This window comes from Rhinatrema bivittatum, chromosome 5 (assembly GCF_901001135.1).
Source record: "Rhinatrema bivittatum chromosome 5, aRhiBiv1.1, whole genome shotgun sequence".
NCBI classification, from domain to species: Eukaryota; Metazoa; Chordata; class Amphibia; order Gymnophiona; family Rhinatrematidae; genus Rhinatrema; species Rhinatrema bivittatum.
In genome coordinates this window covers 54,370,452-54,385,994 of record NC_042619.1, presented here as the reverse complement: position 1 = coordinate 54,385,994, position 15,543 = coordinate 54,370,452, and the positions used below count along the sequence as shown (strand labels likewise).

General features: G+C 41.1%; 1 protein-coding gene across 1 annotated transcript in view; it reads left to right on the top strand.

Moving 5' to 3' along the window:
* The window catches only part of SESN3 (sestrin 3), a 162,056-nt gene extending 152,265 nt beyond the window's left edge, over nt 1-9,791 (top strand). Inside the window, exon 11 of the mRNA XM_029602374.1 lies at nt 6,471-9,791. The gene's annotated coding sequence lies outside the window, so the exon portion shown is untranslated. The remainder of the gene's footprint in view (nt 1-6,470) is intronic.
* The last annotated feature ends 5,752 nt before the right edge of the window (nt 9,792-15,543 follow it).

Below are 15,543 nucleotides of genomic sequence, written 5' to 3'. Positions count from 1 at the left end.
ACCAGAGCAGTTCCCCCCAGATCTGATTTGTGGACTTAACTCTTTGTGGGATTGCTCTTTCAGTTTCCTGTCTGTTTCAGAGAAGGGACTGGATGCAATCCAAACTATGCTCTTCACAGTTCTTGCTGTTGTCAGCCATCTTAACCTTGTTGAGGTGAATCTCCCATGCTTTATTGTCATCAGTGAGAAACTCATATGGGGAGGGTTGGTACTGTATGAGCATAGTGCTTTGTATTGCCTCTTTAGTGCTCCTCAGCATCGCACCATTCCTGAGTCACTGATTTTCATTCCAGCAACAAGCCCAGTGCATAATTTTAACCATCTGAGCATTTGTCCCCTTAAGATCTTCTGTAGCCGTGCTTTTCAGAGCCTCTCTGGTTCTTTCAATTGTCGTCAAGATTTTATAGAGGTCTGTGTGCTCAGCATAGAGAACCCTGCACACTGCTTGGTAATGACCGGCTACTTCTGAAGACTTGAACGGCCTCTCCTCACAGATCTTGATAATGTCAGCAAGCGTGCAGTCTCCTTGCTAGGTCTCTTGTCGTCGTCTAGTTGATTTGATCAGGCTGCCCAGGGATTGGCTGAGCTTCCTCTCCACCTCATTGGATAAACCCAAGTCCCAGAGCTTTATAGACCATAAGTGCCAGACACTCCACAGTCTGGGGACTCAGGCTGTGGATTAGCACATACATCAGGAGTGGGACCCGCCAGGCAGGAAACTTTGCCATCCTGATAGATCAGGATATGCTTGGGGGTCCCCTAGCACTGGAGTCCTACCGCTCAAGGGCTTCAGCCGCAGCTGTATTGATAGAGCAAAGCCCAGGTTGCCACCTTGCTAAGGAGCTGGCAACAGAGCCGCAGGACCTCTGCCAGAGAGATGAAGCATGCGTCAGCATCCATCTACCCCGCCTCAGAAACAACAGGACAGTCCATCGACTCCTAGTGGTGCCATTCTGGTTCTTTTTTTGTGGAAGAATTTCCTGCCCATGTGATAGGCAGGCCTGAATTTAGGCACAGGTGCACCATAGGCAAATGCCTCCGCTTATAAATTTGGATGGGTGCCAGAGCATTGCCCGCTACTGTGCCTCTATCCAGGCTGCGTCCCAGCTGCTTACCCGAAGCAGCGGCGTCCTGATCCCTCGGTGGCAGCAGCAGCAACCGTTCTGCATGGGTCTGCTTCAAGCTGAAGGCCCTTCCCTCTCCTCCTGCAGGAGCTTCCTGTTACTATGGAAAACCATGCACAGGGCAGGGCCGTGAATGTGCGGGTGGATGGCTGCAGTCCCTGTGCAGAATTTCTTCAGATTGCTGCAGCTTCAGGATCAGGACGCTGCTGCCTTAGTGTCAAATGGCTGGGAGTGGGTCCCACCACACCCCCCCGTCATTGCCAGTGGGCATTGGAAGTGCAAATCCAGCCTTGATAAAAGGCATCTCAATTTAGGTGGAGACAGTGGAATTTGATTTTGAAAAATATAAACTGCCATAGAAGCATTAGTTGATGAGAATTTCATAAAGTCTGCATACAAATATGATTTCAGAAGTTGTTTTATCATTGTCTAGGATAACTGGCATGCAGTGCATGTATGGCTTTGAATAAAAACTGTCATTTTGAGTTTGTAATAATGGTAACTTACTGAACACTTTTCTTTTTTGAGGGCTATAGAAAAGCAAACTTGAAAGGTATGAAATGCTTTTCCTGGGTGGTGTTTTCAAAGTATTGAAATTACTATATAAGAATTTATAGTAGAGACTTTATATTCAAATGTCCTTTGTTTTTTTAATCACGTTTGATCACGTGAGACTATATACATGACTGTACCATGTGTTTTATGCTATGGGTTTATTGTGCCACACTCAATCATGCAGATGTGCACAAGGGACTTCTCAGACTTTGTAGCTTATGCTACACTCTTGAAATAGTATTTTATTTGCCTTGTGAAAGTATGTGCTTAACAGTGTTTATTTGCCTTGTTGGGAGCCAGTGCATGGAATGTAGGTTGTTAACTATCTAAATGGTACCATGGATCAGGAAAATAGAAACCGAGAAATTAGCCATAGATAAAGAGCTCCAGGCAATCTGCTGTGCTCGTTTTCCCTACTAACTGCAGTGCAACTGGCATTACTTGTGACTTACCCTTTCTTTTCCACCACTAAGGCTTCTCTGTATGTCTCGCAGACCTTTTTGAATTCTGATACTGGTTTGTTGGTGTTCCATGTGTCTTCCACTCTTTCTGCAAAGAAATATTTACATATGTTCCCTAGCCTGCCTCCCTCAGTCTTAGATTGTCTTATGAAAATACCACTGGGGATACGTGTGCAAGCAAGCTTTTTTCCTAGAGTATGTCTGTCTTGCTTTCCCTCCTTTCCTCAAGCGTAGGTTGACTTGCTCTGCATATGTAGCACTATTTTGGTAGCGCTCTGGATTGTGTCTACTGGGTCCCATAACTGTTGCAGTCTCCAGAATTGAACACAGATCTCTTGAACGTGTACAGATGTTTTCTTGCCCAGTTCTTCCCCCCCCCCCCTTTGTGTTGACCAGCAGGATGAAATCAGCCATGACTAGAAGGTGGTGATGGTGCCGATGTCAGACCCAGCTGTTAGAACTCAGTGTGGGAGCTGTCTGCTGAGCCCTTTGGTCTTTCTTTGTCCAGGCTACCACACGGACAGATTTCCAGTCCATCTTAACATTTTTCCTACATTTACATTTTTTTTTTTTTTTTGCAATGACTTTGCCAATTGTAGGTTCTTTTTTTTTTCCTTCACTATTACCTGAACAGCCCCTCAAAGAACTATTTAAATTCTACTGAAAAGGCTGGGTGCCAGATTTTCATCAGTTACCCATCCTGGCTGGGCCCGGATTGCAAAACCCCGAATTGTGCTACTTGCAGCAGGGTTTCCTTGCAATCTCTTCAGACCCATGCCTCAAAGATGGCGCACGTGCAGATGTTGGCCTCAGGAAAGACCCAGAGTCAAAGCACAAAGGCAAGTAGCACAGTGACCCCCACCACCACCACCACCTCTTGAAGTGAGTTCTCCTTGGACTTCTGCTTCTATAAGAAGCACTGGAGATCATGTCAGGAATCAGCCTCCTTCTCTTCTTGCTTTTTGGCTGGGAAGGTGCCCACCCCCATCCAGTTGGTGCAGTTTTCTGGATTCATCATGGGTCAGTCTGAGCCTGGTTTGGAAGCCTAAGCTGGCAGAGGAGGTGCCAAGAAGAACATTTTAAGTGGCACAAGAGATTCCCTCTGGGGCTGTTTTCTTTGGCACTGTTGGTGCAGAATTTCACTGAGGTAGATCCCACCTTGGCACTGAGAAATCCGCCTTGCATCTCCTCAAAGAGAAGCTCTTTTTGGTACAGATGGCATTATTTTCCATAGCATGGATGACTTGCAAGGCACCAGGCAGCTTATTCTTCATGGATGCCCTGGCGTAGTCAAGGGCACCTTCAGTTACACTGGTGCAGAGCATGCCAATGAAGACCATGGGGCAGTCTGCTCCCTCAATGTGGAGTCTGACACAGGCCAGAGTACTATCTGTTTCATTAGTCCTGACCCTGCTAGAGCAGCTGTTTCCAGTTATCAGACCACAGTGGTGCCAATTATGTACTGGGCCCCAGTGCCTGCTCCACCAAGCTCTTACTCAGAGCCGCTGCTAGCATCTAGTGAGGAAGAACCCATCTGGATATCAGAAGAGGAGTCCCTGTGTACTCCAGTGCAGCTGGCGACTTGGCTGTCTAAAATTGTGAGGAATTTCTTTACTTCTTGAGGATAAGAGAGAAGGGGGGGGGGGGGGGGGGACAGAGCTTCTCCTGTCCAGAATAGGGAAAAGTTTCTCACGCAGGATTCAAGGGAGTCTCCAAGACATCCACGCATCCCCTCGAGCAAGTCAACTCAATGTCACAGCTAGTTCTCCTCCTCCCCTCAGGTCCTCTAAAGATTCTGAGAGAGAAGGTGTGCAGTTCAGTCTGAGTTCCTGACCACCCAAGTTCCCCTCCCCGGTTGCCTTTCTCTTTGTCGGAGTTGAGGATGAGTGATCTGCGGTGGGTCTGAAGATGAAGGGACTACAAGGATGTTTTATTACCCCTCTCCTGGGTTGTCTGTTTAGTAGTTCTGCAAAGCAACCTTCAGCTTGGGATTCCCCGCTAGTTATGGCTGATTTAATCCCACTTATCCCTATATTAACATATCTTTCTCTCACTCCCTCCCCTGTCTCCCCTAATTCATTATAATTTAATATACTGTTGAAATAACCTTGGTTTTCAAGACTTCTGTTTTTCATGGGAAAAAGATGTGAAGTTCATATATGCTAGTTTCAGCCAATAGAAATGAGAGGTTCCCTTTTCTTGGCCGTGGAAAGGATTTTTATTAACAGTCAAAACTCTTACGGTGTTTCCTTCAGAAATAAAACTGTAAACGGTTATTTATACTGTGATGACACCAAACTAGAGGCATAGAAAGGAAGTTTACTGCCACATCTTATACACTCCCGCTGCTTCCATCCCACATCACTTTTTTTTTTTTTTTTTAAATCCTTCCTTTCATGGCCCTGAAGCTGTTTAAAAATACAGGCAGGAGGGTTGCTTGGCACTGTCCTCTTCATCTGAATAGTGGAAAACAGAGCTGGCTTGAATGTACCTTGCTTCACTTGTATTATGGCAACTCCATGGAAACGCATGGGCCGGATCCTGGCGAATTATTTGAACCGAACAGAAGTATAGTTGTCTGTTTGCACTGCAGAAGAAAAAGCCCCTCACAATTTCTTGCTAATAAAGTAATGAGGGATAAATCCTTCTCCAGCGAGAGGAACCTTTCAAATAGGAAAAGCCTGCCAAGGATCTCACTTTTTTTTAAAATACAGGAATGAATACAAATGTTATGTACACTGTGTCTAGCCAAGTTTACAGCAGAGGGCTTTTCTGTTTTTGAGCCTTAAAAATTGGGAAAATATTGTTTGCAGAAAGTAACCAGTCACGAAATTTTAAACCATCCTTTTTTTTTTTGTTTGTTTCTCTAATTGAATATTCCTTTTTTCCAGCCATGTCATTGTAACATTGCATGGTAAGAACAGAGGTGCACCACCAAATAATTACTGAGGAGGAGCCGATTTCTGTGTAGCCAGTGACCACCAGATTTTATTGCCACATTGGTTTTCTTACAGACAAACCAGCTAGTTTCCAATTTCTTCTTTCCTGGGAAACTGGAGTACAGCGGTGGTTTTGTTTTTAAAATTAAAATAATGTTTTAGAGGCTTTACCTTTTAAAGGGATTTTGTTTACTAATTTAAGCTATGCAGAGTCCGCATGCACCCACATGGGTAGAATAGATTTGTAATCCAGCTGTGTGTATACACATCTGACGCAGATGTGGCACTGGATATTGCTCCAGTTTCTTTGCTGATGAGTCATTTGCTATACGATATGCAAAGAATAACCAGTCTGTTATGGTGCAAAATACTTTTAAATGACAATCATTGCTGCCCAGTTCAGCAAAGGTAGCTGGTTAAAAAAAAAAGAAAAAAAAGTTAATTTCAATGCTCATTTACATCATGTAGAGCAAATCTAAGCAGTGATATGGCTTAGATAGCCCTTTAATATGTTTGTCATGTGTGGGCTTTTTCGAGAATGTCATGTCATGGCATGGGGCTTTCTGTTTTAACTGACTTGTGGTGACAGTCGTGTACATAAAAGCAAAAGTATAGTGCAGAAGAACTTTATAAGAAGAAGAAATGCAAAGCACCAAGCTTATTCCAGAAAATGGGTCTGCAGCTTCAAAGCTGCAGACCCATTTGAAAGCTGCAGACCCATTTGAAAAGCTGCAGACCCATTTGAAAAGCTGCAGACCCATTTGAAAGAGTTAACACCCATTCGTGTGTTAACTCTTTCAAAGGAAGAGGTAGTTAATTCTAGCCCTCATGGTGGCGTGGCCTGGGTCATTTTCTCATGTCTGCTCTCCTTTGGCTTTAATCTTGGCAGAGAAAAATGAAACTGCTTGCTTGCTTGCTTTGAAGCTGCAGACCCATTTTGACACTGGGGCCTGAGAGTGTCCTTCAGCGCCAGGCATCTCCACTGTAGAATTGTACGGCTTCAGTGCAGCAGTGAAGAACTTGACCCAAAATACCTTTTTGTACTTGATCTGAAAATGTTACATCTTCAGGGCTTGTTTCTCCTCCCCCCCCCCCCCCCCCAAGTGCTGTCTGTCATAAGTGCAATATAAAGGGTGGGGGTGGGGAACACCCATAGATATATAGCCCCACGAAAGGAGCATATGGGAAAGTAGGCCTTTTCTGGTGGGTAAGGGCAGCAAATTGAAAGCAGTGGTGGTTTAGAAAAAGTTTGATGCTAAGAGACAACAGCATTTGAGAACCTCAAAGCACAGATACCTTGCCTTTTTTTTTTTTTTTTTCTTGCACTGTTATCTAAGATGATACTCGAGTGTGCTGAACAGATTTTTTTTTTTTTTTTTTTTTTGGGCCAGGATAGAACTGGAGTTGCTAGCACTTTGAAGACCAGATCTGAGCTTGCCAAATCCATTACTATGCTCCGATTTGTGCTGGACAGCAGCATAATGAATGTACTGATTGCTGCCTTTTTTGTACCTGAAACACACAATTCAAAAATCAAGTTGCCAACTTCATGTCACGTGCATTAGTTTTCTGTTTTTATCCTCATAAGATGAGCAATACATGTAGCATGCTATGAACATTTTGTTTTTTTTTCCTTTTGTTATATGGCCATTCCTTAATTCATCAGTATTACACAAATGATCTTTCATGTTCTGTTGGTACTGCTTATAATTTTTATCATCAGATGTTATAATCAAACTGTGATATATTGCCGTTTTGGTTCTGTGCTTTGTTACTGTACTTTTTTATTAATGTGAGACAGATCAGATATTGTGGTCTATATAACCATGTACCATTCTTATATTAGGGAATTGTGTGTGTGTTAAATCCTAGAATAAGCTTTTAATAAACAGATTGATGCCGTTTAGGATTTCCATAGTGCCAAAGAAGCGACAGAAAGCCAGGTTCTTCATAAGTCCTTAAAGTAGCGTGCTTGCATTGCCACTTTGTGGTCATTTAGAATTCAGGCTCCTTGGAAAGGTAAAATAAGTTAAAAATTCTGGGAGTCAGAGAGTTTGATCATTACAGTTTAGTGAAGGCTTGGGTGTCATGGATTGCAAGTTGGAAGAGGCTTTATTTTCCTCCTTTTGAGTAATCTGGTGATAGTGTAGGAGTTTCCGCTTAGGAAAGGCTGGAAAACCCTACCCATAGTCACCTGCAGATGAGATTTGTTGTGTTGAGATCAGTTTGATAGTAACCAACCTTTTTTCAGTTGGAATAATTGTCCCCAATCATCTCTGGGGCTTTTATCGCTTACTCCCCAATTTCTGGAGTTCTTATTACAATCAGTAATCGCAATCCAAGAAACAACCATCTGCAAATGAATACTTATATTATGAGCAGAAATGTGGGAGGGGGTGTCAGCCCACTTGTAGTTCTGTTGTCCATTTGTTGTAGGTAGCAATCTCTTTGAAATGAGCTAAGTCTGACGACAGTGATACATGTAAACCACATATACGAACATGCTTTTGTCAATACATGGGTGTACATTTGTTGGTGACTGCCTAACCAAAAGCTATTGTGCTGTCTGAGGATGTGATATATCATGATCATTATCATCATTTTGAGATTTGTTGACTTTAGTCTGCAGTTTCCTGAAGATGTGGAGGAAGAGGCATTTCTGTTGAAACTTTTTTTTTGTGTGTGTGGTATACACTAAATACACAAAATAACATTTTTACTTGTTAAGTGTACATGAAAACATTGATTTTTCTGCAGCTGTAAAGTGCGAGAACGTAACTCGGAAATTAATACATTTTGTGTGAGTCTAAGCAGAACATTTTATAGTGGCTATCTTGGTTCCGGAGAAAGCTGTATTTGTTGCAGACTGAACCTTTTATCAGACCAGCATAAGTGTGATGAGAACCTGGAAAAAATCTAGCTTAAAGCCTTGAGTTTGATCCTTGGAGCCTCTTCTTGGGGCTCATTGATATAGCATGCACTGCTTGACAATCATATGAAATTTAACTTTAAGTTTTGGACTTTTTTTTACGTTTTGACTACACAAGACTTGCTTACTCTGCCCTTCATGTAGACTGTAGCCCAGTTCCAATATTTTACACATCTTTAAGGACTGTTTTTAATTGAGATAATCTAAATTTGCCTCTGTGCTTGGCCAGTTCAGACTTGTTCTCCTCAAGTAAGTCCCAATGTGTAGTGAAATAAAACACTGGAAAATGACCCACTTCTATTTTATTGTTAAGTTTGATCAGGATGTTTTGTAGGGTTTTTCATAGCATTCTCAAAATGTTAGTCAAACTTAAGACAGAATAAAGAATTCGAGGATTACCAACAAAGTTTGGGAAATAGTATCAGATAAAAAATTGTGCTTACAATGACGCAATCTACAGGCTCTTGCTTGCTATAGGCATCAACCAGCATCATAAACCTGAGCACTCAAACTCAAACCATTTCCCATGTGGGAAAAGTACTCTATTTTATTGTACTTTATTCTATTATACTTATTTTTATTATACTTTTTTGGTGTATTGTATTTAGCTAAGAGAGGCCACTTGTGAAGAATTTTTGGGGATGTGTATTGAGCATTTGTTTTTGAAGAGAGCAAGTTAAACAACATTAAGAATAAAGACAAAGATAAATAGCCCCTATCTCCCAAAACAGTTTTATAAGTGTGATTTGTTTAATCATTAATTAAGAAAAATAAAGTATAATAAAATAAAGTACAATAAAATAGAATAGTTGTCCCACATGGGAAAACGGTACATGATGTGAGTTTGAGTGCTTAAGTAGATTACATCATTGTGAGCACATTTTTTTATCTTGATACTGTTTCCCAAAATTTGTTGGTAACCCTTGAATTCTTTATTCTGATTTTGATGTAATATTCGGGTTTTTTGCTGATCATGTATTTGGAATTAAGACACTCTTGAAGATACATCTAAAAATTTCAGTCCCTCTAAATCATAAGCACCATGATCACCTTGAAACAAATTTAAGTTCCAGCTGCCACATCACAACCACATAATCATGCCCAACATATTATAATTTGGCCACAATGGATTGTGCATGTATTACTGTCCCAGTAATGAGAAGGCTTTTTTTCACAGTCCTAGTGAATCAGGTTTAGAAATTCCTTTTATGTTACTCTATTTCTAAAACAACTGAATTGCTTGGAGCTGTTATCTAAGATGTGCTCTTCAGCAGAGCAGTTAATGCAGTGTTTTTGCTGATGTTTCCAGAAGTGTTTTATTGTGGATACATTCTCTTGTGAGTTGAGGTCTAGCTTGTCTGCAGATGACAGATTTTAGTTTAAGTCTTTATTTCAGCCAGGTGAAGCAGATGTAAAGGGGTCCACGTAAGGATTGCTTTGTGGAGGTGGCATGAGTGTTTTTAAGTCAGGGTGACTTTAAACTGACGTAGATGGCTCACTTTTAACTCCAGGGCAACCATTTAGAGTTCGTTCTTTATAATAAAAGCATTAAAACAGATTCAAAGACACTGTGTTAAGGCAGGATGCATTTTAAGTAACAGAAGCATGTTCATTAACAGCAATTCATAAATCTGCACTTTTTTATGAGGTTTTGAAAATTCTATTTATAGGTACGGAACAATGGGGGTTTATTTGTAAAACTGTATTGCATTTATACTTGCCGAACTCTTTCATTGTTGTTAGAAATTTTATTGGTTCAATAAAGTTGACAAATTTTGTGACATACTGGTGTGTTCAAATGCTTATTTTTATTGGAAACAGGTATCTTTTAACGTTATCCATTAATCAGATATTTAAATTTTTTTTTTTTGCCCTCCCTGTCTTGAAAAATACTTTAAAAGTGCTCAAATTCATTATTTAAGTTGTCTCCAGGAGTATAGATGGTGGCTGTGTTCATAAGAAATTTCCTACAGGTTATAGGATGCAAGATGCATTGGTGCATGTTCGACCACTGCAAGAGACTTTCAAACCCTGCCCCCTCCAAATTTCCTGGCAGAATTCCAAGTCCTTTTTATTTGTCGCTAATATATTTGCCAATGGGCGAGCTTGGAAATTACACCATATTTTTACTTTTCACAATGGAACAAAAGAGAATGGGGAAAACTTAATTGCATTCTTGGTGCTCTAATATTATGGGCAAAGGTTACCAGGAATATACAGTTTAATATAATAGCACAAACATTTGCATATATGGAAAGGTGAAACTTAACAATCAAGCTCCATGAGTCCATTGTACTAGAAATGGAATTAATCTTAAGAACTAATGCAGAGGAAAGAAAACTACAGTGGTAGAGACAATTGCTGGGCAATTATGTTTAGAGCAGTTGATTTGATTCTGTTGAAGGAACTCATTTCTGCCTGCATCCTAAAACGGTCAAAACAAGACATAAGAAGAGGTAGATTAACTATAAGATCAAAGATGCTTCACACAATTTCCTTTCCTATCCTACCTTCATTGTCCATTTAAGTGTACTTATCTTCAATCCCAGCACTGGCGCCACCAGATATCTTTTTCAAGGAAACTGATCCATGGAACACCCTGGGAATAGTGGAATTATGCCAGAAGTAAAGTGCTCTTGGGATTTTTGTTCTTCTTGGTTCTGTTCCAGGGGTGGGCAATTCGGTCCTCATGGGCTGCAAACTGGTCAGTTTTTCAGGATATCCCTTAATAAATAGGCATGAGAAATTGCATACAACTGGCAGAGTGCATTCAAATTTCTCATAGGCACTTCATGCATATCCTGAAAATCCAACTGGTTTGTGGCCCTCGAGGACCGGAATGAGGATTTTTCTTTTGAACTGCTATGTCCAATTGTATGCATACTTGAAAATATTAGCTTCTTTTGGGACAGATCTGGTAGCTTCCTCCTGCTTTTTTCAGCTTCTAACTGAACAAGAACTGGGGCTGGGATCTAGCACCATGTGCCTTCATTCTTCTCATTTACCCTAGTCTTTGCAGTGACATTCCCCAGCATGCACCAGAGCGTCTTCTGGAGCTTTGTAATCATGGGTTCCAAATCCATCTACTAGGTGTTCATATTTTACAATGGATGGGACTTCCTCCCCTCAGGGACAGTCCACTGCCTCTGCAGCATCCCCAGAGTGGGGAATAGAAAACCCGAGCGAAAACTAAATACAAGTCCCTCTGCATAGTACTGCCACTGAGTTACTGGAATGACTCAGGTCACTTTTTTAATATACATCATGTACATGTGTGAGGCCAAATGTGTTTCAATATTAGCATGGTGGTGATTATTTTCTTGAAACATACCCGTCAATCAGACATTCAAGTCTAAGCTTGATCCCTCCCCATTATTGCTAACACAATTTTCCAAGTGGCTTGTTTCCCTGACAGCTAAAGTAGGCTCAATCCATGCACTCCAGTTCTAAACGACCCAGATGACTGGATGCATACAGTGAATGCAAGATCTTTCTCCTTGGCACTCATGTTTGGTGTATAAATGCCACATATTGGGTGCTCAGTATTTTGAAGAGGGTACTTTTGCATCATATTTTTACAACAGCATGGAAAATGCTTTAGAATTTGTTGTAAAACTAACAGGAAAGAAAGTTGAAGCTGTCCCTCTGAAATTCAACTTGCTACTGCATCTGACTGAAAAATAAGTGGAGTTCTGTTCAGACACCTTGACTCGTCAACAATGTCTACTGTTGGAAGGTTATAATTTTGTGTTATTGATATTACAATTTTGATATTGTTGGGTGGGATGATTTTTTTTTTTAGTAATTTTTATGATGTTTAAATGGGGGATATATTATGAAATGTGTATTTAACAGTTACGAGTTGTCTTATAATTTGTTTGCAGGAGTTGACTACCAAGGGCTCAATTCATTCTTGGTCCAGACTTAAATTTTATGGTAGGAAAATATTTGCTGGCTGACTGAATAAAAATGTCATGTTTAAATACACAATGCCTGTAAGCTAAAGTTATGTCTGAAATAGTGCATAAATACCCTGGTGTTTGTTTTCTTTTTTTTTTTTCAATAAAGGTTATCCCCTCTGTTGCAAGTAATACATCAGCCTCTTTTCTAAATTTATAAAATCAATTATATCTTGGTTTAGGTAGAATAATTTTTTTTCTTTCCTTTCAACACTATCTGGAGTAGAGCAGAGGAAGCAGTGAACATGTTTTAAACTAATGTTGCAAAGTAGGGACAAGAAGCACAAAAGGCTTGCCCTTTCTAAAATTCCCAAATGCACCCTTTTGAGTATGATTTAAGCACTAGGCACTTCAATTCCATAGGAATTAATGGGGAGGACAATGAAATCTGTAATTTAGGTCTAAAAATACTTTTAGGTCGAAATGGAATGTAGAGAATCGTCTCCATAACCTGGGGAGGTCTGCTATATGTTGAAGTTAAACCAGCAATTTCTCATGGAGCTAACTACTGGAGCTTACTTTCCACAATGCCCGTGCACACTGTGTCAAACTCCTCTTGGCCACCCTGATCTATACTAAAAATGTGTGGATCGGGTACAAAACCCAAAAGTTACTAAGTAGCATAATTGTGTTTGGAATATGTGGATTCAATCTGAAAATAACTCTCCCATGATCTTCATAAGACCACCTGACATCCTGAAAACTTGTGCATCAAATGTCAAACCAAAAAGTTGTAAGGTGATATGATTACATGTGTGTTTATATGTATGAACTATGTGGACACTCCTTTCCACCAGAGCCATATTACTGGCCCTTGGCTGTAGCAGGGGGTCTTCCCCCAATAAATACACAACCTCTGTAGTTACTAAAGCCTTAAGAGTCACTCCATCCACTGTACAAAGCCTTCTCACCCATGAACCAATGAAAAGAAGGAAAATTCCATTACAAGCACCAAGGAGAAAATAGCAAGAGGCAAATAAAAGCCGTAGTAACAATAAGACATGCCCCAAGCAGCACATTCTGCTCTACACTAAGTAATGCACCCTGGCTTAGCATTCCCAGCAGAGTTTAGTTGTGTAGAATAAAAGCTGGGGCGACTCTGCTGAAAGTTTGGTATTGATCTGATGGAAAACCAAACAATTAGATGCCATAACTGGCAAATAGTTATTGGATAGTGTAAGTGTAGGTGAGTTGTATACTTGTGAATCCCCCCAAAAGCCTTTTCATTATCTTTTATTTACCCCCTGCCGTAAAATTTGGGTGTTGCCTGGAGGCAAAACTCAAACTTCTTTGCGAATGGCAATTATGCATTCACATTTATGGAATAAGCAGCTTGAAAATGAAATACCCCTGTTAGAATCATCATATCTCCCCTGGCATGCCCTGAAAATCTGGTGTGGCTAGGACACTAAATAGGAAAGTTATTAGAAGGCAGACAGACATACAGACAGGATGATTGTATAAGTCTTCCTCCCTTCTGAAGGTCAGCTAAATATAAAATAAATATTATACCATCCTTACAGGATACTTTCATCTTGATCTGGCTTCTGAGTAACAGTGCCTACCAAGAGGGACCCTTCTCTTCCCAGATACATCAGTTATTTGAACATCTAGTAATCTTTATCTTCTACCCCTAGGTTAGAATGTGCTCATATCTCAAAACTAGATGGTCCAGAGAAGCCTGCCATAGAAGAAAGGAGGAAAGAGACTGATCTGCTCGTGACCTAAACTGCAACAGAAGCACAGGTCAAACTAGATAACTACAACATGCACATACTGTGATCTAAACTGGCTCTCTAAAGAGAGCATATTCATTCTGTTTGACTTCACACCACCTTCAAGAGCTTAAATGAAGTACTGAATCGTTTGATTTTTCTGAAATGCTCCAGCAATGCCTGAAGAGACCACACCCTCTCTAGTATTCTGTAAATCCCCTATTGTCTCCTATGAACTCTTCCTTCAGTCAAGGAAAGGAATGGCAAACACAGTTATGCGAGGAAAAATGTTCTTTATGGTTAAAGTCAATAAACATATCCAGATGCTTCTCTTCTTCATCTTTATGTAATTTAATTCCAAAAGTTCCAAATATAAATTTCAGTAGCAAAACTTAAGATTATTGTTACAAATCTGTTGCTGAAGACACCTGATGGAGAGAGAGTAGCAATCTGTTATCAGCGGAGTGCTTGGAGAGGGTACTCAGCTGTAGAGGAATGTAGATAGGTGAATCCTTGGGCCGACGGCAGATGACTGCACCCCCAGGAGGATATCCTGAGAGGAACCACCGGCTAGGCTTGGGTATGGAGACAGACACAGATAATTCTTTTATTAAACAGGTTAGTAGAACCACCGGAGGTGGCAGTAGTGAGCTGATATACCCGGCAGGGCTGAAGTCCCTCAGGTACTGGAACTGCGATCCCAGGGCTGCTGAGCTGTAGAGAAACTATAGACAGTGAGTAGACAGGGTATGCGATGTACATAGCCAGAACTGGATAACAACTCACATAAGGTCTTACGAAGCTCAGTAGCTGGAAAGGTGTAGGCCCTTGAGGAGCAGGTACCTGGTTCCAGGTACCTGCTCCTCAAGGGAGCTCTCTCTCAGAAGTTATCACTTCTCTGAGAGAGAAGTGATAACTCACAAATGTCTGTATCTGCGATAGCTTCCAGGCAGTAGAGAATCTTCAGTGTATCCAGGAACATGGGCCCTTGAGGAGCGAGTACCGGTTCCTATCTGCAATCTGAAATAAAGAAAAGAAAGCGAGGCCCCTGCGGAGCGGTTACGCCTGGTAAGTCCGAGGAGGCAGAGTAGCATAGAGAGACAAGCAATAGCAAATCCATTCCTTGCTAACTCAATTCATTAGTGAATACTGAGACCTTTTATATTGGAAGCAGATGATGTCATCTCGGGGGACGCCCCCGAGTTTCGCGCCCTTGCTGGTACATCAATGGGAACGCGTGCCCTACAACATGGCAAATCCGGTCCGGGGACGCCGGAGGGAGAAGGCAAGAAGACGCCGCGGCATCAAATCAGACCTGGAGGGAGTCGCCACTGAGGTAAAGAGGGCAGCGTAAGGGTATCGAGCAGCGACGGACGCAACAATTATCACTGGATCCCATATAAGCTGATTTAACATTATAGTCTCCCGATATAGCCATATTTCGCTATACGGCTTCTTCGGGAGGGACTACAGCTGTTGAATAATACAGAATAAAAGTATATATAATATTATCTGTATGGACAAACAGTGTCATGATAAATATACAAGTTAAAGATATAAAGGCATATCGCATCTCATAACTAAACCAAAATACATACCCAGGAAACATTCCAATCCAGCATACCCCACAGTGAGCTACAAAAGCCAGCGTCTGACAGAAACTATTTAAAGTCCTCACAAAATCGGTGCGAAAAAGTCGTATGATCATTAGAAGCCAATTGCAAGCAATTGTCATATTCACATAAACAGACCAGTCTATTTCTCGATTGAGGCCAGTGGGATGTAATGTCTGTAATTTAAAGATTCAAAGTTGTTCCTTCTGTAATAACATCCGGTCCCTATTATGGCAATGTGGGGGTGG